Below are 23,753 nucleotides of genomic sequence, written 5' to 3' on the forward strand. Positions count from 1 at the left end.
GGGAATGAAGGGAATCTATCTCTTTCACTGGTGCAATGGAGTATTTCAATTAATGGGAGACACAGCCTTACCCTAAAACACATAATAAGATATAACTATCGAACAGGGGTATTCTATGATTGGCTGACGTGCATGCTTTTGGACTAATTATGGGACGCCCTTTGACCTTTACACAGCTCCGGAGGCAGGAGGCGCAGAATAATAATAACAATAATAATAATACACACAATAAAAAAACACAATCCTCATATCTGCAACACTGCACCCTCCTCCTCTTAGGCACGGCCCGGGCCTACAACTTTTATTTAGTGTGACACGTAGGTGTAGTTCCCTCTACTTTTAACCTGACCCTGAGTGCGACAGTTTTAAAACATAAATAAATGTGTCCCGCTGCTCCATTGCACCCTGCCTAACAGACTTATGCCCACAGTTAACCGAATTGCGGAATGGTCTTCAAACTACACAGTGACGGTGAGGAGCATTATTTACAATGACTCTGCTTTTATTTACAAAACTAACCCAGGACCTGTAATTGTTCTTTCTGGGGGGGGGGGGGGGGGGGGAGAGACAGTCTGCTCTGCATCGACGCACCATGAAAGCACCCAAAAACACACCAATACACCCCCAAGCACCAATCGGTGCAGTCACCACAGTTCATCAGTGTTCAATGCATGTTCAATAAAAATAAAATCAACAACCCCTAACCTTGTAGGTGGTCTCTTGCTCTTCGGCTCCCTCTGCTGGCTATCATTATTTTCCTGGTGTTGTCATCTTCCCTTGCTGGCGGCCTATTTGCAATAAAAGAATGCACCTAATGTGTCCGTTTTTATTTTATTTATGGCCCACAGGGGCCGACTATGTGTGGTTCACCTGTTGGGCATCGGTGCCCTGTGGCCAAGGTCCGCCAGCAAGATTTCGGGCCCTCATGGCCGGTTCCAGCAGAGAGGCCATGCCCCAACCCATGGGGTCCATCAGTGGTGCTCGGCCACAGGCATGTGGTCCATAATGTGGTGCATCGATGCAGACAGCTGGTTCTGGGAATTCCCGGCGCACAATGGAGGACTCACGCACGCTCCCCTCGGCGCCCAATGGCGCACAGGTCATGTGGGAGACAAAAGAGACAAATGAGCGAGGGGTAAGGTCACAAGGGTACACATCAATAAGGCAATGCAAGGCGAAATGCGTACGGAGGGCGAAGTGAGAAAGCTCGTCCCTACCGTACGTCACCCCCCTGTCACCTACACTACCCTTGCCCTTACCCCATATGTACAAAAATCTACACATTTACAAATTCGTCACTACTGTCACGTCTCCCCATATTTCCCTTATACCAAATTCGTCTCCACAATCCCTCTAACCAAAATTTGCCATCACCCAATTCATCATCAATCCTCATAAGGAGGAAGAGATGGAACATCAAGCACAATGTCACACCCACGTCATGATGCGTCTCACAATCCAAACATTTGCATCATAAAAAATAATCAAAACATGGCATGGTGTGGAGGCACCTGTCACCTCAGGTGAGTGGATGCAGATGGTGCGAGGAGACTTCCTAATCCTAACTATCCTCTAAATGATTTTAACACACTTTACACTACCCGGGGTCTCTCCCTGCCAATCCATTGGCCAACTTACTCTATGGGTTCTAAAAACCAATTCCCATTGACCAAACTGTGGTGCTTCTCAATTTGGGGTCTCACTCCCCCGATTCATCTCCCGGTGCCCTTGCACAATTTCTGGGCTGTGACGTGTAGCTCTCCCAGCAGGTCTACCCACCTGCACACCTCCACCACTGCAGTTGCCACCCGAGCTTACCTAGCTCCTCACCCTAACCTAACTAACTGGGGAAGGCCCCTCCTGGCTCTGTCACCCCTTGGTGCCCTCTGGCACTGGGCTACCCGGGTCCGTCCTCCGGATCCTCGGGCCCCATCCACAACAACTCTACCGGCTCCCAGAGCCCACCTGCGGCCTCACCTGGCCGACATCCTCACAGTGGTGGAGTGCCCAAACCAACTACACACACTAACAGGCTACACACCCAGCCATTTCCACAACACTAATGCACCCATCCAAATACCATTCTCTCACCCGCACCACAGATGCCAATATCCAACCACAATTTACCTATACCCTCTACCTAACACTTACACTACCCGCCCCGGGTATCCGTGATGGGGGTCCACTCTTCCCCCATTCACACCTTCGCACCATCCACTCCACTCCATAGCTTCCACCATACTCACTCCACAACCATCCACTCCAATACTCCATTTATTCCACACCCATGTCTTCCACACAACCATTTATTCCATTCACCTGTTGGTGCACACCTGTGCACTCACACCTGGTGCCACCTGCACCCTCCTCCTCTTCCTGGACCATTTGGTCAACACAACACACATCACCATTACCATCACTCAAACACTGCTCCATACACCTGTTCAGTTGCACACCTGTGCAATCACACCTGTTCAATCACACCTGTTCAATCCACTTGAATACACCTCCAACACTCACACGGCATCATCTGAACTACCTGTTGCCCTGCTAACTTAGTGCTCCCCGTCTTCCCTTTAAACTAAGCACATACCACGTCATTATTATCCACTCTAAACTACCTGCGTCCCCACTACAGGTATCATTGTCACTAACTAACCTTAACGTTACCTAATGTCATCTTCTAGGTCCCTACACATTATCCAAACCCTCCCTCGGCGAGCTTACACTGCCATTAACCACATAAGCTAGTGCTCCTTTGCCCCCCGTCTGTGAGGGATGGTGGATTGCCCATCCCACCACATCGGGGAGGTCCCACTATCAATTTTGCTCACCAAATTTCAGCCAATCAAAAATTTTGCCAGTCATCTGCCAATCACCGTACCATTACCAATCATCACTCTGCCAATCATCAAATTTTGTTTTTCTAATTTCGGGGCCAAAACACTATTCTCGTCACACAGTCTACTCACTAATGCCTCTCGGTGCGCCAATTCCTGTCCAAAGCCCGGCTTCGTAAAGCCACGCAATGAATGCGGGTTGTTTGGATGCGGGTTGTTTGGTGCCGGCGGCTGGATGCGTCCGACATTTGGTGCAGGGAAGGAGGTTTACCCGGGACGAGATCCCACGCACCACCTCGGCGCGGAGCCATCCAATTGCCCGATCTCGACCTGCCGGAACGCCTTAACAAAAAGGGGTCGCCATGACGACCCTTCCTATCGGGCTGCCCGTTCCGCCTTGCGGAGCACGGACGCGGCCGTTCCCAGCGCGGCCCAGCGTGGATCATGTACGGCGGTCCTTTCGAACCCGCCATGCTTCGGATCCCCGCTGGTTCTCGCGGCACGCGAAGCCCGGCACGCACCGAGGGCCCGATTCGGCTATAAGTCGCTCTAACCGCTAACCCGGTTACCGTCGATGCCTCACCTGCATGCTTACACGCATACGCTACCCCTTCCTTGCTCATACATCCAGCTGTTTCCCTGCTCTTGGTCATTGCACCTTCTCTTACACACCCAGGTACACTCATTCCACTCACAGACTTGGTCACACACCTGACCACCGAGCACCTTTGCACACACTCGTCGCTCGCACACCTCACCAACACACCTCTTCGCGCCCCCTTCTCGGTCACCTCCTCTGTGACAATCACAGGTATGCTCTCACTCGCACACCCAACCACGTGCCTCACGACCAACTCAAGTGTGCATTCCCACACACCCTCTACCATTCCAGGTGTGCATCCTTCCATTCCAGGTGTACATCCTCGCTCACTTGCCACAACCAACTCACGCTCCGTGTCACCCTCACTACTTTCACCACCACTCTTGACAGCGCACTCACCCTTACTCTCGACAGCGCACTCTTTCCTCATGCCCCTGTCCGTTACACACCTTTCTCGCGCACACTCTTGCGCACACTCTCCCGTTACACCCTCTGTAACACTCACCGCAGGCATGCATTCTCCCTCACTCTTGACAGCACACTCTTTCCTCATGCACCCGTCCGTTACACACCTTTCTCGCGCATGCTCTTGCGCACACTCTTTCGTTACTTCCTTCGTAACACCCACCACAGGCGTGCATGCTTCCGTTACATCCTCTGTAACACTTCTCACTACGCGCTTCCATGTGCTCCCTCGCACACGCGCTATGACCGACTCACTCTCGACAGCACCCTCACTCCTCGGCGCGCACTTTTTCCTCACACACCCCATGGTCGGACATTCTCGCACACCTCTTTTTTCGCACACCAGACCTGTCGCACACTTCACCAACGGCCTCTCACGAACACCCGGGTCCACAACAACCCCCAAGCCGACTGAAGCTCCCCTCACATCATGTACATTTCCGAATATATCGCCACTCACCTTGACACCTCGTCTCCGCACCTCCTCTGCCACCTGCAAACGCTTTATTTGGTTAGTGAGCACCTCATCACGATTCGAGCACAGACCTTGTACCAATTCCATCACCTCCTCCTTTATTTCCTTTTTAGTTTCCCTTCGTCTCTTCTTAATTTCACTCACCCCTTCTTCCACCTCCTCTAATTTTTCCTTTACTTCCTTCATCTCCCGGTGCGCCCCCTCTATCTCTTCCTCTAACGCCACCTTAACCGTTTCTATGTGCGTCCTCACCTCTCGGTCCTTCGTCTCCATTACCTCTGTCACCTCGTCCAACCTCATTGTCAGTCCCTCACGTACCATCTGACATTGCCTCTGTGTCGCTATTAAGTCATTTTTAATTTCTTTTTGTGTCGCCTTTAACCCTCCTAGTACCGCAGTGTTCCTTTGAACCTGCTCCACTAACTCCGTTTGTCCCTCTGTCAGCTGTTCCACCTCCTCCGTCAGATCTTCTATTCCCCCTTGTAACCTAGCCGTTCCATTTCTCACCTCTTTCTCTATACGCTTTTCACCTCGCTTTACCTCCTCGCGAATCCCCGAGACCTCCTCACTTACACCTCGTCGTATCTCCTCTTTCATCTCCTCCCTCTCTTTTGTAGATGCTACCCTCATCTGTCCCAATTCATCCCTCTGAGCATCCAATTTACTTTCTAACCCGATTTTCACCTCCTCTATCTGGTTCCCCATCCGTTCGATTTCCCGGACGGATTGCTCCACTATTTCCCGCAATTTGTCTTCCATCCTATTTTCTAACCCCATTAACCCATTTTTTACCTCTTTTATCCCGTTGTCTAACCCCTCAAATTTGTCGTCTGACTTCCCAAATTTCTTGTCTAATCCCTTAAAATTATTGTCTAACCCCTCAAATTTAGCTTCTAGCCGTTCCCCCATTTCTCCCATTTTTCCCCCCATTTCACCCATTTTGCCCCCCATTTCGCCCCTCATTGCCCCCATTTGCTCACTCTGAGCCTTCATTTGCTCACTCTGAGCATCCATCCGGTTCCCCATTTTGGCTTCCAATTGCTCACTATTCTTGTCCATAAGGGCCTTCATTTGGATCATAAAAAGATTCCAATCCACCAGTGGCACTGCTACGGTCGCGGGCGCGGCAAAATTTGATGCCGCTACACCCACGTGCGCGAGGACGCCATTTTGTGCGTCTGTTACTGCCTCAACCACATTGCCAATGTTCTCCTCTACTTCGTCCCTCTGATCCTGGGTTACTCCTAACCCCTCCTCTAGCTCACCCACCGGCATTCGATCGCCTTGACCAGCCATGGCGCGATTTCAAAATTCGGGTTTTTCTTTAAAACACAAAACAAATTTCCAGCAGCTTGTAATTTTGAGCGCGTTAAGCGCGCTTCGGGCCTCGTATCCCACTCCCGGACACCAATTGTTACGGACGCGGTTAAAGGATGTTATTTTACCGAGCGGTGGTATTACCACGACCGAACAGTTATTCCCCGACTAGAACCCGATTCCACCCAAACGTTGGCCGTATCGCACCGCGGCTGCTCAATATGGAAAACTCTAAAGCGACCGAATACAAAGAGGAAGAAGACATACAGAAGAGTAATTGGATTTATTATTAACACATATAAGCAGGAAGAAAGCAATCACGTTTATTTACAGAAGATATTAGATACACAGTGCAACGCTAGCTTACCTACAGTCTTAATTAACCCAGGGACAGAACAAACAAGGACAGACTCACGCGGGGAATGATGATAGGACTGGCGGGAGATGGATGGCTGGCGGGATAGGGAGGTCCAACTGGTCCTGTAACCGATCGACTCGTTGGGCAGCCGCCGCTCCTTCGCGGCCCTGCTCCAAACTGCCGTCCAGGCCTCACGCTGCTGTGGCTGCAGTTTCGGTGGCTCCAGCTGCAGTAAGTGCAGTTTCGGTGGCTCGAGCTGCAGTAAATGCAGTTTCGGTGGCTCGAGCTGCAGTAAATGCAGTTTCGGTGGCTCGAGCTGCAGCTCAACTCTGGACTTCTCTCGGACTCAACTCAAAGCGCCTCTCTTGGACTCAACCCAAAGCGCCTCTCTTGGACTCAACCGCTTGGACTTCCTCTCGTCTCTCTGTAAAAGCTCATCTCTTTGGGAAACGCCCTAGCTGCGGGTTATATAGGCCCCGCCCCTCAACCTTCGCGAACCTCCTCGATGTTTCTCTCCACACCCTCTCCAAGTCCAACCCCTTGGTCGTGGTTGGTTGAGTGGGGCTGACTCACTCCTCCCCTCTATGACGAGGTGGGGACCCGCCTTTCTTCACCAACCCTGCCTCGTGGCCAATGGCGGCAATTGTTGGCTGGCAATGCGAATGGCAATTGAAGAAAAGGGGGAATGGAGGTTTTGGGAATGGGAATGAAGGGAATCTATCTCTTTCACTGGTGCAATGGAGTATTTCAATTAATGGGAGACACAGCCTTACCCTAAAACACATAATAAGATATAACTATCGAACAGGGGTATTCTATGATTGGCTGACGTGCATGCTTTTGGACTAATTATGGGACGCCCTTTGACCTTTACACAGCTCCGGAGGCAGGAGGCGCAGAATAATAATAACAATAATAATAATACACACAATAAAAAAACACAATCCTCATATCCGCAACAATATGTATATATGTATATATGTATATATGTATATATGTATCTATATGTATGTATATATGTATATTGTATAGATGTACCTATGTATATATATATACTGTATATGTATATATGTATCTATGTATATATATATATATATATATATATATATATATATATATATATATATATATATATATATATATATATATATATATATATGTATGTATGTATATATATATATATATATATATATATATATATATATATATATATATATATATATATATATGTATATATATATATATATACAGACTTGGCATTTAATATGGAATTTTTGTTTTTTCATGACTTGGGTTTACTTTCTGAAATCAGTGTATCAATCTGGTGAGTTTCTTTTACCCTTCGTTGATGTCTTTGTTGAAAGAACCATGTCACTGATTGTCTTTCGCAGCAAGAAGTCAATAACAGGATTATATCACAGGTGGCATGACAAAATGTAAGGACAGGTACATTTGACGATTGGCTTCACAATCGGGTATATAAGGGATGTTGCGTTCTGTATTAGTGGAAAACAACTGCTGCACGTCTACAAAAGTTATTGCCGCTTCCTCTGGAGATGGTCCGTCAACTTGACAATGCTGTTTGTCATGGAGTGGTGGCTTTACGAAATTCTGGCATGAAACAGCGTGCTATTGCTCGGCAGTATGGCATCACTCAAGGTCAGATGTCAAAGCTCCTGAAACGAAATGCACAGAGGGGTATCCCTACTCCAATACCGAGGCCAGGACGTCCACGCAGAACCACAAGGAGAAATGATCGCCAGCTGCACCGGTTAGCCTGCAATGGCCGTACCAAGTCAGCTAATCGGCTTAGGGCTGAGTGGCAACAACTGACAAATGTGCCTGTATCCAGAAGGCTAGTCAACCAACGACTGGTTCAAGCAGGCTATCGTGCCAGGCGTCCCCTGAGAAAGCCACGCCTGACCAGACAACACAGCCAGCGCCGATTGCAGTGGGCCAGAGAGCACCATCAATGGCAGCCAGGACACTGGAATCACGTGACCTTCAGTGACGAGTCTAGATTTCTGGTCTATCATCAAGATGGCCGCGTCCGAATGCGCAGACAAGTGCATGAAGCCCACAACGAAGATTGTATAGTGCCAAGAGTCCAAGCTGGAGGTGGTGGGGTGACCATTTGGGCTGCTTTTCATGCAGGGGGCAAAACTGACCTGGTTGTTCTGAATGGAAACCTGAACCAGTTCAAGTACAGGGTCATTCTGGAAGAAACATTGCTTCCATTTGCTCGTGCCGCCTTCGAGGAAACTTTGTCTTCCAAGATGACAATGCACGGCCTCATCGTGCTCGCATGATCCAACACTTTCTTGCTGACCGTGGTGTAGAGCATATGGAGTGGCCTGCCATGTCCCCGGATATGAATCCGATAGAGAACTTGTGGGCAGAATTAACGCATCAAATCGACAACTTGGACCAGCAGCCTACCTCTGTGCGTGAATTGCAGCAGACTATTGTCACTGCATGGCAAGCGATTCCTGTCCAAACCTTGGCAAATCTCGTGAACAGCATGCCTCGACGTGTACGTGCTCTCCTGAATGCTCATGGGGGTTACACGAAGTACTGAACTGTAATTTTACTGCCCCTAATCCCAGTCATAATTTAGCTTTTGTTTTTGTTGAAATTTTTTTTGCCTAATGTGCAAAATAAAGAGATACTTCTGGAAAACGTACAAAAGTTTATCACAGTACTGTCCGTGAATTGAGTTCGATATCAGTTGACATCACTTTCAAGGATCAATTCATTTGCTTCGAAATGTCAAATGTGGTTTTATTTCTTTTAAAGGTCACATTAACAAAATCTAGAATAATTTCAACATAATTCCAATGAACTTTTGGTTCTAAGTCATCTTGAAAAGTAAGTTCACCCCCCACAAAAAAAATATTCCATATTAAATGCCAAGTCTGTATATATATATATATATATATATATATATATATATATATATATATATATATATATATACTAGCAGAAGTATACAGAAGCGGGGGAGGGCAGGGGGAGGGCAGGGGGGAGGGGGGGGGGGGGGAGCGAGCCCCTTGGCAAAGCGAGCGATTTTTTTTTTCATAGCGTCATAGCGTTCATAGCGTCATAGCGTCATAGCGTTTCATAGCGTCATAGCGATTTTTTTTTTCATAGCGTCATAGCGTTCATAGCGTCATATCGTTCATAGCGTTTCATAGCGTCATAGCGATTTTTTTTTTCATAGCGTCATAGCGTTCATAGCGTCATAGCGTTTCATAGCGTTATAGCGTTCATAGCGTTTCATAGCGTTATAGCGATTTTTTTTTTCATAGCGTCATAGCGTTCATAGCGTCATATCGTTCATAGCGTCATAGCGTTTCATAGCGTCATAGCGATTTTTTTTTCATAGCGTCATAGCGTTCATAGCGTCATATCGTTCATAGCGTCATAGCGTTCATAGCGTCATAGCGTCATCACGTGATCGCTCTGAGCGAATCAGCGCCCACCTGCTCTGATTCCGTTGATTCCGTGCGCTGAAATGCGCTGAGGTAAATATGAATAAAAAATATGGATCGTCAAATATTTTGAGTTCGGCCATGTTCGTCCCATGCTCAATGGCCATGTCTATGCCAAATATCAAGCACGTAAGCCTCTCCGTTTAGGAGTCTATCGGTAACATTACACACACACACACACACACACACACACACACACACACACACACACACACACACACACACACACACACACACACACACACAAACTGTGTTTTATATGTATATATATATATATATATATATAATTAAGGAGCTTGCTAAATATAAAATCAACATTAGCAACGTAACTGCAGATAATTTCATCATTAAAGCCTTACAAGTCCTGTTTTTTACCTTAAGGCTACCTGCCTGTTGTGAACTCTTTCATGTCCTCCAGGGAGCTAGCATGGGGCTAATATTAAGGCAATGCCCTTACATAATTATTTATTAACGATTGTAACTTGTGGACATAGTCCTAGTTATGAATATTCTCACCTTTCAACTGAATGATCACCTTACTTTATTTTCCTCCATCTCTTGAGTCGTGCTCATCAAATAGATAGCAACAAAAATAGAGTTCTAGTGGTTTTGGATCCCAGATAGAATTTCCTTGTGATGAGGGATTGTTGGGATGCCCTCCTGTAGGGTGTGTAAATTCTGTAGTTTCATTTTGAGGTCGAGCAAGATCATCTGTATTTCCGAACTCTTGTGGGATTCAATCGATTTGCTTGTTTCAAAGAAGCTACAAGCAGACGCATGCAGTGGCGCGTTTCCACGCAGCACCGAGTGCGCGTCAGCCTGCTGCACAAAAGCCAACACCTGCGCAACCCAAGCGCTTCCAGCTGGAAGCATTTTGGAACGACAGATTTATTAGGTACTCCATAGATCTCCTGAATGCCTTTCTATTTAAGGACTGAAGCATAACCAAGGAATGATCTGAGTTTCCAGTGGAAGCAAGAGTGGTGCCTATTCTTGAGGCCAGCTTTGAAATTTGGTCCACTCAAGCAGGCCAATGGTGAGGTCAAGAATGAACCTCCAAGTGCTTGGCTAAACATAATGATTGGAGTATTTCACATGCAATTCTTACTGATAGATATTGTGAATATATTGTGGGACATGTTCCATGTGGTGGACCAAGCTTTGACCTTCTGAAGGTCAGCAGACAAAGATCAGGCTGCAGCCTGCCTATTGCAAGGATAAGAAACGCTACAGCACAAGAACACCAAGTGTGATGTCGTTTGGAGGGATGTGAGGCTTGTTCTATCTGCTCATATTTATTGTTGGATGTAAAAGTTACCTTTCGCAAGAGTAGGCCATTATTTGCAGCCAACTCCCTGGCAAACAGCCGAATACCTGTCCTAATATTCAAGGGCACGGCATCAGCATAGCTGCACTTCAGTAGTGATGCAACCAGCGAGCAGAACTGAAAATCGAATCTATGTCCAATATTCAGTGAATCTTACTATTTGGTGGTAGCCGGTATTACATATCATCTTCCTTTATTTTATAATACCGACATCACCAAAACTCCAAAAATGACATGTGGTGGAAATAGCACCACCTATGGTGGTAGCCGGTATTACATTAAATCTTCCTTTATCGTAATATATATATATATATATATATATATATATATATATATATATATATATATATATATATATATATATATATATATATTGTTGTGGATATGAGAATGTTGTTTTCTTTATTGTTGTGGTAAAATGTTGTTGTAAAAGGTTGTGGTAAAATATCGCCCTCCTCCCTCCGTTTGTGGTTGTATAAAGGTCAAAGGGCGTTCCCGTAGTTAGTCCATAAAACATACATGCAGGACACGATATATCTTTTTTGACAGTTATATCCTTATTATGTGTATTAGTGTAAGGCTGTGTCTTCCATTAATTGAAATACTCCATTGCACCAAGTGAAATAGATAGATCCCCTTTCATTCCCCATTCCCACTCCCAAAACTTCTACTGCCAACTACATTTGCCGCCATCACCCGAGGTAATCTCGGAGAAGAAAGGCGTGTCTCCACCTCGTCATAGAGGGGAGGAGTGAGCCAGCCCCGAACAACCAACCAAGTACAAGGGGGTTTGGCTTGAGAGGGCGGAGAGAGAACGCTCAGGGAGGTTCTCGAAGGTTCGAGGGTGTGGCCTATATAACCCGCGGCCCCGACGCCCCCAGGGGAGTTGCGAGAAGAGTTGAGTAAGGGGATCCCTGAAAGAGCAGCAGCCACAGCAGTTTCAGCCACTGCAGCTTCAGCCCCAGCAGCTTCGGGGCCTTGACGGCAGTTTCGAGCGAGGCCGCGAAGGAACGGCGGCTGCTAAACGCGCCGATCGAGAGAGGGCGGCGGCTGATCATCCCCGACCCGACCGTGCTGCGGTTCCAGCTGGACCTTCCTCCCCCTCCAGCCATCCACCTCCTGCCATTCCTGTCATCATTCCCCGCGTGAGTCTGTCTTTTGTTTGTTCTGTCCCAGGGTATTAATTAAGACTGTAGCTAAGCTAGCATTGCACTGTGTCTCTGATTTCTTCTGTATATTATTTTATTATCTTTCCTTCTCCTTGGTTTTTTTTGAGCCTGTAAATAGTAAATAAATTATATTTGTATTCCTTACCCTTTGTCTTTCTTCTTCTTCACATCCTTCGCTTTAGTCTTTTCCCCATTGAATATCTGTGGCGCGATTCGGCCAACGTTCAGGAATCGGGTTAGTCGGGGTAACTGTTAGGACCGCGGTGCCATCCGCTCGGCAAAACAACATCTTATCCGCGGTCCGTAACAATATATATATATATATATATATATATATATATATATATATATGTATATATATATATATATATATATATATATATATATATATATATATATATATATATATATATATATACAGTCATACCCCGTTTTACGCCATTTCAACCTACGTCAAATCCGACTTTACGCCACTCTTCTAGAGTAAATTTCAGTTCAGCGAACGTTATTATGTGCGACTTTACGTCACTCCTACGGACGTGAAAAAATTTAACAATTTATACAATTGGATGTTTTAACGTTTTAACGATCGTTGATCGTTGTTTTAACGTTGATGTTTTAACGATCGAAACAATTTAAAATACAATAAAAAGCACATTAAAAATATTTTTAAAATGTACGTACAGTATACGTATGCGTAGCGGCTGGTTCTCATTCAAAACAAAGGCGACACCATATGCATTTTGTCCTGTGCTGCGGTCGCGTGCTTGCTTTGCCTTTCCCTGGTATTTTTGTGATTATTCCTTTGCTGTGTAAAGGTTCCTTTACTGTGTAAAACAACCAACGTAACGTGGCAACGGCAAAACATGACGATGACGGCTCGGACGTACAGTATACGTTTGTATATATATATAGGCAGGACCCAGTACCTCCAATGACGGGGGCTCATAGTGCGAGAGGACTGGGGGGTGATAGTGGGAGATAGTATCCGATGTGGAGGGATGGTAGCTCTACCATCCCTCACGTTGGGGCAAAGGAGCAGTAGATTTATGGGGTTTGGCAGTGTGAACTAGCCAAGGGTGGGCTAGGATATTGTTTGGGATTTAGAAGGATGACAATAGGAGACCGAGATTTAAGTAGAGACATTGATACAGGTAGAGGGGACGTAGTCAGATTAGAAGGATGTTAATGATGAGGGAAGTGCTTCGTATAAGGGAAGACAGGGAAAGCACAAGTATTAGAGGGAAGTAGTTAGTTAGATGATGCTGTGTGTGTGTAATTGTCGGTGCCTCTTGGGCTTGGTGAAATGAGGCATTGGTCGAGAATGGTTGTGTGTGTGAGAATCTGGTTATCGTTGAACTTGGTGAAATGAGGCAATGGTCTGGGATGACCGGAGAAAGTGTATGAGTGGTGTATTGAGGACATGTGTAATGGTGTTGAGTGATTGACTTGCATGGGGTGCAAGTGGATAAATGGAGAGAATACTTGGTGTGTGGGAATAAATGGTGTGTGGAGTGAGTAGTGTGGATTGAGTGGTGTGGTAAGGCATTTTTAAGACATTACGCCCGATTTACGTCAAAAACAGAGTTACGTCACGGCTTATGGAACCAATTAATGACGTAGGCCGGGGTATTACTGTATCTTCTTCTTCTTATATCTTATCTTATTATTATTATTATTATATTTATATTATCAATTAAAGGCCACTGTTTCTGAAACCTCTTGAACAGTCTGATCTCAGTTCCGCTAGTGGGTCCTATGACTTTAGTTGTAACATCAGAGAGCATTACTTCAAACACATGATGACGACATGCAATCCAGACAAGCTTAGCATCCAAAGCTGCTTCAATGAGGGTACATGCTCCGTTTCTCAGCCCTGTGTTGGATGCAGTGGTGTCAAACACTATGCCTTTCACCAACTGTTTGACATTCCACTCCTCAAGAAGTTGTATGCATGCATTTGCTTGTGCTACACCAGTGCCTTGGGGAATTTTTGGGACTCCAAGCAACTTCTCGGTATTCGTACCAGTTACAAGTATCGCTACCCGATCAACAGATTCTTTGTGATTGCCAGTATAATCAGGGAGCAGTTTCCCATCCCAGTGTAGTAGGAGTGGGCTATTACATGAGAAATTTGCCTTTTCTTCAGAGGCCATTATTTCCCTTCCACGAATTCGAGCACGACAAATTCCACTGTGTGACAGAGAAATGTCTTCAATGGTATGACCAAGAGATTGTGCAAAAACACTGGCCACAAACATAGCACGCCGATCTGAGAGATTTACTCTGTCCAGAGTTGCCATTATTGCTGGAGTGATCACCTTGATGGGAGCCTTTTTCGCCTGTTTGGCAGAAGATGGTCTTTGGAGTTTGAATTAATTGTCCGCTGAATCGGAGCTTTCAATCTCAGACTCATCATCATCATCAACCACAGCCGATGTTGATGGAACAGATTGCATTGCTGTTAGAGTCTCAGCAGCATGGTTCTTCTTTCTTTTATCTTCATTCTCAAGCCTGATACGCTTTCTGTTCTCCTTCACTGCCAGAGTGTTGTCCACAGATCCCATATGTGAACATGAGGGATCCTCACGCTGCATGATAAGCAATGCTTTGTCTTCTTCATTCGTCATTTTCTCAAGCGCATCATTTGGTGAGATATCGAAGAGGGATTGAAAATCATCTTTGAACATCTGCTCCTTCACTCTATAGTTTTCGAATGTCTTGGTTCTATTTTTCTTTACCAGTTTGTAGGCATCATACAACTTCAAAAGTTGGCGCTCACAGGAATCTACTCTCTGCACTGGAATTCGTGCTTTCTCCCAGTATGCACACACAGCTTGTACACTAAGTTTGGCACTTTCACGAACTGTATGGTGTTCTTGTATGTGATGGTACACCATTTTCTGCAATGTGTGTCCTTTGTTGGTAGTCCCCCACATATTATTTCCTTTTCAGACTTGCCCAGCAACCAAACTGGGGAAGAGCTGCGAGTTTCTGCCATCTGGAAAAAACAGGATAAATAAAAAATGTTATTTTCTGAGCAACCTCTAAATAAGTTCCAATTGACCTCATATTTGGTTCACATGATCTTTATAAACAGGAACAAGGGCAGCCTTGTGGAGCATGGATTTTTAATAGTATTAAATATTACATATATCTGTGGACCACCCTAATATATATATATATATATATATATATATATATATATATATATATATATATATATATATATATATATATATATTGTTGCGGATTCAGGGGTCGGCTCTCCCCTTATCAAGGGGGGGGGAGGGGGGGGTTAATCCCCTTGTCTTTTAAGCTGGCCGTCCCCCAATCCTGGAAATTATGACGCTCCTCCCGGTTGGAATTAGCTAGGGTGATTGGTCAATGACGTCCCAAATACCTACGTACTAACCCCGACCGCGAGCAGGGAAATAACTCCCGCTCGAACCATGGATAAGATGGAAATTGCCGAGTGGTTTAGCAACCAGCGATTCGAGCTATTAACAAGGACTAACCCGATTAAAGTGGTTCCTATCGTGCCACATGTCCTCAATTAAAAGAAAGGACGGATGCGATCGGATGGAGAGGAAACCAGAGTAAAGAAAGAACAAGTGAATTTATTAATTACGTACAACCAAACCCGAAGAGGAAACGAAAGGGAAGAATGTACAGGGAGAAGAAGAAACAAAAGGACACAGGGCAGTCTTACCTAAACAGTCTTAACTTATCACGACCCCAGGACAAACAGACAGACTCACACGGAATGGTAGTGGTAGGAGGAGAAGGTCCAAGCAGATGGTTCCAGGCTCCGGGTCCACGGCAAAGAATGGCAGGCAGCTAGCGCATATCGTTGGCGCATGACCGGACCTTACATATGGCGGGGGGGGGGGGGGGGAGTCCTTCGCAAGTCCGTATGCGCAGTTCCTATGAATTCATATGAATTAGGAGTTCCCCAGCGTGGCTCGTTCCAACGCAGCTCTGTCCATGCCCTCTCTGTTGGCGCGGCTCTCCCACTCAATCTGCTCGTGAACTCCTTACTCAGCTTCTCTCCCTCCTCTCTTCTTGGTGTTCTCTCAACAGCAACGGTCCCCTGTGCAGTCGTTAAAGCAGTCCTCGCGCTTGCGCTTATATAACGCGCTTAGAAATCAATGTGCGCTTCATCGAGCCACGCCTATCAGTGAGCTCACCTCAGCCCTGATTGGGTAGCGAGGGCTCACCGGCTCCGCCCTTGACGGAACGTTGACAGGGCCACGCCTCGTTCTTGGCGCTCCGCTCCCTTCTTCTCCAGCTTGACCGCGTGCGTAATGGCGGCCGGGGCGAGCGCTTAAGGCAGCGATGACGGCTCAATGCAGCGAATGCTGCTGGCAAGCGAAGGCGCGTTATAGAATTGGGAGGGACAAGCCCCGACTGTAGGTGGACATGATGGGGTATCTTGGAGAGAGAGAGAGGTTCGAATGTGATGAATGGGGCCTACCTTATTTGATTAATGCAACGCAGATTCAACTATTGGGAACACAGCCTTATCTGAAACACATACTAAGGAAATAACTAAAGTCCTATGGTGTCCTACGTGTGGCATATGGACTAACTATGGGTGCGACCTTTGACCTTATTAGATGATGGGATATTTACAAGAGTTATTATTTACAAGTATTTACAAGTGAGGGGTTCTCAAAACCGCAACACTACACCCTCCTTTCCTCCAGGGCCAGCCCGGGCCGAAACAACTTTAACTTAGTGTGGCACTTAGGTGTGGTTACCCTCTACTTTTAACCTCCCCCTGAGTGCGACAGTTTTAACACTAAATATGTCCCGCCTGCTGCGTTGCATTCTACCTAACAGACGCATTCCCACAGACTAACCGAATTGCGGAATGGTCTTGAAACTAAACATTTAACCGGTGGGGAGCATGTTATTTACAAAGACACTACTATTTTGATTATTTACAACTACACCCAGGACCTGTCTTTGGTGGGAACAAAAGCAGAAACTTTTGAAAAGAAGAAGATCATTGCCATGCACTGCACTGATACACCATACCATATGCACCAATAAAACAAAATGCATGAAAAGCACCACAAAGCACCAAAGAGCACCAAAAAGCACCATAACAAAAGAAAATGCACCAAACACATTTCAACACAATAATAATGGCGTCCTGTGATGTCTTCTCTGCTCCTCTGCTGGGCTGGCTGCTGGGCCGCTGGTTCTGGCTGCCTTCTTGCTTGCCGTCTATTTAATAATTAAAAAGGGCACACACCGCATCCGCTTTTTATTTACGGCCAGCAGGGCCAACTGAGGTGGTCCACCTGCTGGGCATAGGTGCCACCTTAACCGTGGTCCGCAAGCAAGAGGCTGCTGGCAGCAATGGTTGGTCCCAGCAGAGACGCCAGGCCACAGTTCGTGTGGTCCAAAGTGGTGCCAGGCCACAGAACGTGTGGTCCAAAGTGGTGCCAGGCCACAGAACGTGTGGTCCATATGTAGTGCCAGTGTGGTCCATATGGTGCATCAGTGCAGGCCGGAGGCAGCGAAGGTGCGGGCACACAACTGCGGCCACCTGCGCACTCCCCCCGGGCCCAACAAAACAAGTCCATGAGTGGGGGAAGGAAACCAGCGGGGCAAGGGCACAAGGGTACACATTCATACCAGGCAATGCAAGGTGAGGTGCGCAGGAGAGCGAGCCGAGAAAGCTCGTCCCTCACGTACGTCCCCCCCATCACCTACTCTACCCTTGCCCCTCCCCCGTATTTACACAATTTACACATTTATCAAAGCCGTCGCTATGTCCCGTCCCCCATATCTCCCCTAATGCCAAATTCATCATCAATCCCTCCTAAGGAGGAAGAGATGGAATCCCAACAATTTCACCCCCACGTCATGATGCGTCTTTCAACCAACCAAACATTTGCTCAAAAATCTGGTGTGGTGTTTTATCACCTCGGTGAGTGGACGTAGATGGTGCGAAGAGACTTTCTCCTATCTATACTCCAAATGACATTAACACTTTTACTCTACCCGGGGTCTTTCCCTGCTAAACCATTGGCCACTTTACTCTATGCGGTTCTAAAAAACCAATTCCCATTGAACATACAGTGGCGCTCACCAAATTTGGGGTCTCACTCCCCCGATTCTTTCCCCCTGTGCCCTCGCACAATTTCGGGGCTGGGTCATGTGGCTCACCAGCAGGTCCGCTCACCTGCACACCTCCGCCACTGTACGTCGCAACCCGAGCTTACCTGCTCCTCACCCTTACCTACCTGGGGAAGGCCCTCTGGCTCCCTTACCCCACTACTGCCCTCTCTGGCGTCGGGCTACCCGTGTCCTCCTCTGGATCCTCGGGCCCCATTGAACTCTAACTCTGACCTCCAAACCTGGCTCCCAGAGCCTACCTGTGGCCTCACCTGGCCGACAGACTAACAGTGGCGGAGTGCCCAACCAACCATTCTCACTAACAGGCCACACGCCCAGCCATTTCACTCCAGTAATGCACCCATCCAAGCAGTACTCTGCTACTTTCAGCACCACAGATGTCAATATCCAACCACAATTTACCTACTCCCTCTACCTACTTTTAAACTACCCTCCCCGGGTACTCGTGAAGGGGTCCATCCTTTCCCCATCCACTCCTTCGCACCATACACTCCACTCCACATATTCCACAATACTCACTCCACACCATTCATTCCACACACCTCTTTTCTTGCACACCTTTTGTGCTCACACACCTCAACCCCAAAAATTCTCATGCACACAGCATCATCTGGCTAACTATTGCCCTTCTAAAATTAGTGCTTCCCAGTCATCCCATTAAACTATGCACATCCCACGTCATTAACATCCATCTAACCTATTCTACGTCCCCACTACCTGTACAATGTCACTACTTAAATCTTGGTCACCTATTGTCATCTCTAGGTCCCTAATGATTATCCAAGCCCTCCCTGGCTAGGTTTTCACCACCATACCCCATAAACTAAAGCTCATGTGCCAAAACAGGTGAGGTGAATGGTAAAACTACCATTCGCCATCACTACTGCTACCATCAAATTCCCACTATACTTGAGCCTCGGTGCGGGAAATACATCTCCATAGCTCCACTTCGAAAAGCCGGCTATCTGTGCGGATGGTTGGTCTACTGTAGGTTGGGTCCGTCTGGCATTTATGATTCAGGGTAGGAGGTTTCGTCGGGCCAAGGCTCCAAGCACCATCCCTACGCAGGGCCATGCGCTCCCAAGCGCGATGGCCCAGCCTTGCCCGGCCGGAGCACCGCCACCACAAGGGGGCGCCGCTCCGACCCCTTCTACCTCCCCTCGAACCGGGCCGGTCGCCTTGCCTGGCAAAACGCGGCACCGACCGGACAGGGCGGGGCCCGGCACGAATCGTGCATGGCGCCCCGTGCATGAGCGACGCGGCCATAATCCCGGCCGGCCCCCGCAGCACACAAAGCGAACCACGCCCCGAGAGCTCGTGTCGGCTAAACGTCGGCCTGAACGCTGTCCCGGTTAACGCCGATGCTCGGATTGCATTCTCACACCACGCGTTCCGTTCTACACTCATACATCTCGGCGCTCCAATGCCTCTCATGCAACCCATACATTCCCTGCACTCGATCACCACACTCTTTGTTACACACCACTCCTCAGTTGCACACCTCTCCCCCATTACGTATTCCGTAACACTCACGGGTGTGCACTCTCTTGCACACCCGCTCAGCGCACACCTACCCACGGGTGTGCAATCCCCTGTCACACACCCAATCACGCACTCCACAACCAACTCAGGTGTGCATTCTCGCACACTCGCCACAACCAACTCACTCTCTGTATCACATTCATCACACATACACTCCGATGTGCATTCATCCTCACTTTCACACTCTGTAACACACTCACTCCTCGGCGCACACCCACGCTCCGGCGCCGCTCGCACACGCGCACCATTTCCACTCACACAGCGCACCACCGACCTCCCACAAACACCCGGGTTACGCTGGAATCCCAAGCGCGCGAAAATTATTTTGGCGCTAAACACTTTCCCGCAAAATCTTTTCGCGCCATATACAGCCCGACTCACCTTGGCGCTTCTTCTTCCTTGCTCCAACACCTGCAAACTTTAATTGGGGTTAAGCACGGCATCACAATGCGAATACAGACTTTGCGTGCATTCCATTTCTTCCTCCCGCGAGTGCTTTTCTAATTCCGTCTCTTCCGCCCCAATTACCACTATTGGTTCGATTTCTTTATTTTCAACGACTGCTGGCACTAATAAAATTTCTTCGACTTCGGCGGTCGCCGGCTTTCCCATACCCTGCGTCGCGATCTCTATACTCGTCCACGTATCTTCGCTTTGCTCCAACTCGCTTCTCCCGCGCTCCTCTAGCCGCGTTACCTCGTCGCGTACCCGTGTGCTCTTCCCGCGCAACTCGCCGTCTCTCTCCCTCTCAAACTCCTTTGCTTCATACCTGGCCTGCCCCCTCGCTAGCCCCTTATTAATTTCTCGGTCTTGGCCATTTACGTACTCCAACTGGCCCTCTAATCTGCTTCCGAATCCCCCCAATTTGCTTCCTAGCCCCCCAATTTGACTTCCCAATTGCTCCCCCATCCTATTTTCCATTCCCTCACTATCGGCCCTGATTTCTCCCATCTCTTTCCTTAATCCCCCAATTTGGCTTCCCAAATCATTTTTTAATCCCTAAATTTGGTTTCCCAATTCCATTTGTATGACTGCCTGCAGCTGTGCCATGAGGGCCTGCATGTCGCCCACCCCCATTAGCGCAGCGGGTGCGGTCCTCGTCGCCATGTGCGAGGTGCCGCCATTTTGCGCGCCTGCAACCCCCTCCACCGCACCCTCCTTGCTTTCCTCTTCCATCTCTCCCAATTGTTCCCTGGGGTCCTGTGTTGCCTCTAATTCTTCTTCTATTCCCCCCACCGGCATCCGATCGCCTTGATTATCCATGGCACGATGTAAAATGTAGATGTTATAACAAAAATTTTGGCCGCTCGTAATTTTGACCAAATTTTTTTCAGATGTATTAAAATTTGGTTCGGGTCCAATCCCACTCCCAGACACCAATTGTTGTGGATTTGGGGGTCGGCTCTCCCCTTATCAAGGGGCAGGGTTAATCCCCTTGTCTTTTAAGCTGGCCGTCCCCCAATCCTGGAAATTATGATGCTCCTCCCGGTCGGAATTAGCTAGGGTGATTGGTCAATGACGTCCCAAATACCTACGTACTAACCCCAACCGCGAGCAGGGAAATAACTCCCGCTCGAACCACGGATAAGATGGAAATTGCCGAGCGGTTTAGCAACCCACGATTCGAGCTATTAACAAGGACTAACCCGAATAAAGCGGTTCCTATCGTGCCACATGTCCTCAATTGAAAGAAAGGACGGATGCGATCGGATGGAGAGGAAACCAGAGTAAAGGAAGAACAAGTGAATTTATTAATTAATGTACAACCAAACCCGAAGAGGAAACGAAAGGGAAGAATGTACAGGGAGAAGAAGAAACAAAAGGACACAGGGCAGGCTTACCTAAACAGTCTTAACTTATCACGACCCCAGGACAAACAGACAGACTCACACGGAATGGTAGTGGTAGGAGGAGAAGGTCCAAGCAGATGGTTCCAGGCTCCGGGTCCACGGCAAAGAATGGCAGGCAGCTAGCGCGTATCGTTGGCTCGCGACCGGACCTTGCATATGGCGGGGGGGGGTGGGGGGGGGAGTCCTTCGCAAGTCCGTATGCACAGTTCCTATGAATTCATATGAATTAGGAGTTCCCCAGCGCGGCTCGTTCTAACGCAGCTCTGTCCGTGCCCTCTCTGTTGGCGCGGCTCTCCCACTCAATCTGCTCATGAACTCCTTACTCAGCTTCTCTCCCTCCTCTCTTCTTGGTGTTCTCTCAACAGCAACGGTCCCCTGCGCAGTCGTTAAAGCAGTCCTCGCGCTTGCGCTTATATAACGCGCTTAGAAATCAATGCGCGCTTCATCGAGCCATGCCTATCAGTGAGCTCACCTCAGCCCTGATTGGGTAGCGAGGGCTCACCGGCTCAGCCCTTGACAGAACGTTGACAGGGCCACGCCTCGTTCTTGGCACTCCGCCCCCTTCTTCTCCAGCTTGACCGCGTGCGTAATGGCGGCCGGGGCGAGGGCTTAAGGCAGCGATGACGGCTCAATGCAGCGAACGCTGCTGGCAAGCGAAGGCGCTTTGTAGAATTGGGAGGGACAAGCGTCGACTGTAGGTGGGCATGATGGTGTATCTTGGAGAGAGAGAGATAGGTTCGAATGTGATGAATGGGGCCTACCTTATTTGATTAATGCAACGCAGATTCAACTATTGGGAACACAGCCTTATCTGAAACACATACTAAGGAAATAACTAAAGTCCTATGGTGTCCTACGTGTGGCATATGTACTAACTATGGGTGCGACCTTTGACCTTATTAAATGATGGGATATTTACAAGAGTTATTATTTACAAGTATTTACAAGTGAGGGGTTGTCAAAACCGCAACAATATATATGTACATATCGAGCCACACTCCCATATATGTATGTATGTATGTAATATACATACATACATACATACATATATGGGAGCATATGCTGGATCAGCACGTCACTGCATCATTGGACAACTCCTCAGCACCAACCCAACACCACTGTGTGTGCTACGGAATGAGGTGTTTTTTACAGCGGCCAGAGTGCAAATCCTGCCACCAACCGCCTTGAGAAAGGACCCAGTACCCTGGTACTCATTTCACTGACGTCAGAAGGATGACAGGCTGAGTCAACCCCACCTACTAGTATTAATTCAACAGCTGAACGGGATTCAAACTCAGGACCTTAGGATCCCAAGCCCACCACCATAACCATTAGGCCAACACCAGGTATAATATACTGCCATCTTCTATGATCCATATGATGTGTAATAAATAAAAAAGAAATAAGTGCATCTGACACTAGGCCGAGGCTCAGACTTTGGCACACTCACGAGGCTGCACCGTCGAATAAACTGTTCCAACCTGTCATTTCTGACAGGCTTTTACGAGTAAGAATAATAATTCTGAATGTGCAGCCTAACCCTAAAATATCCAAGAAAGCCAAAATTGGAGTGCTGATAAAATATGTTTACAACTGCAAAATACTCAATATTCCCATTTCTTGATGCAGAAGAACACCGTAGTTTTGCGAACTACGTTTGGTTTATGGAGACTGGTGGCCTAATGTTTCAGCTTTCTTCAAGGAAAACACAAATGTGTGCTCCGGTGGAGTTGGCAGGGCTTGTCCAGTTGTTTTTCCTCTTTCTTTTCTGAATTATCATTCTTCTTTCCTGTTAATCCTGTGGTAGTCTTCAGTACATCCGCTCAACACTGAAGATATGACTAAACGCATGTTTAAAAACTGCTTATTGATATAAACTAGGGCGTGCCCGTACGTGGGTGCAAAAAAACATGCGTGCAAACAACAACAACAAAAAAAAACTTTGAAACCACGTGGCAGTAACGACCACAGAACCCCCCCCCCTCTATTTACATGAAATGGTTTGGTCCATTCGCAAAGCCAAAGCGAACGGCTTGCGAGTACGGTAGAACCCCCCCCCCTCTATTTACATGAAATGGTTTGGTCCATTCGCAAAGCCAAAGCGAACGGCTTGCGAGTACGGTGACCATACCTTGGGAACCACTTGTCCGATTAATTTCAAACCT

At 47.5% G+C, this 23,753-nt stretch overlaps 1 protein-coding gene across 2 annotated transcripts in view; it reads left to right on the forward strand.

Moving 5' to 3' along the window:
- The window catches only part of LOC137433005 (keratin, type I cytoskeletal 19-like), a 53,522-nt gene that overhangs the window by 17,960 nt on the left and 11,809 nt on the right, over window positions 1–23,753 (forward strand). The gene's annotated exons all lie outside the window — the stretch shown is intronic.

This window comes from Myxine glutinosa, chromosome 8 (assembly GCF_964187855.1).
Source record: "Myxine glutinosa chromosome 8, kmMyxGlut1.1, whole genome shotgun sequence".
Taxonomy (NCBI): domain Eukaryota; kingdom Metazoa; phylum Chordata; class Myxini; order Myxiniformes; family Myxinidae; genus Myxine; species Myxine glutinosa.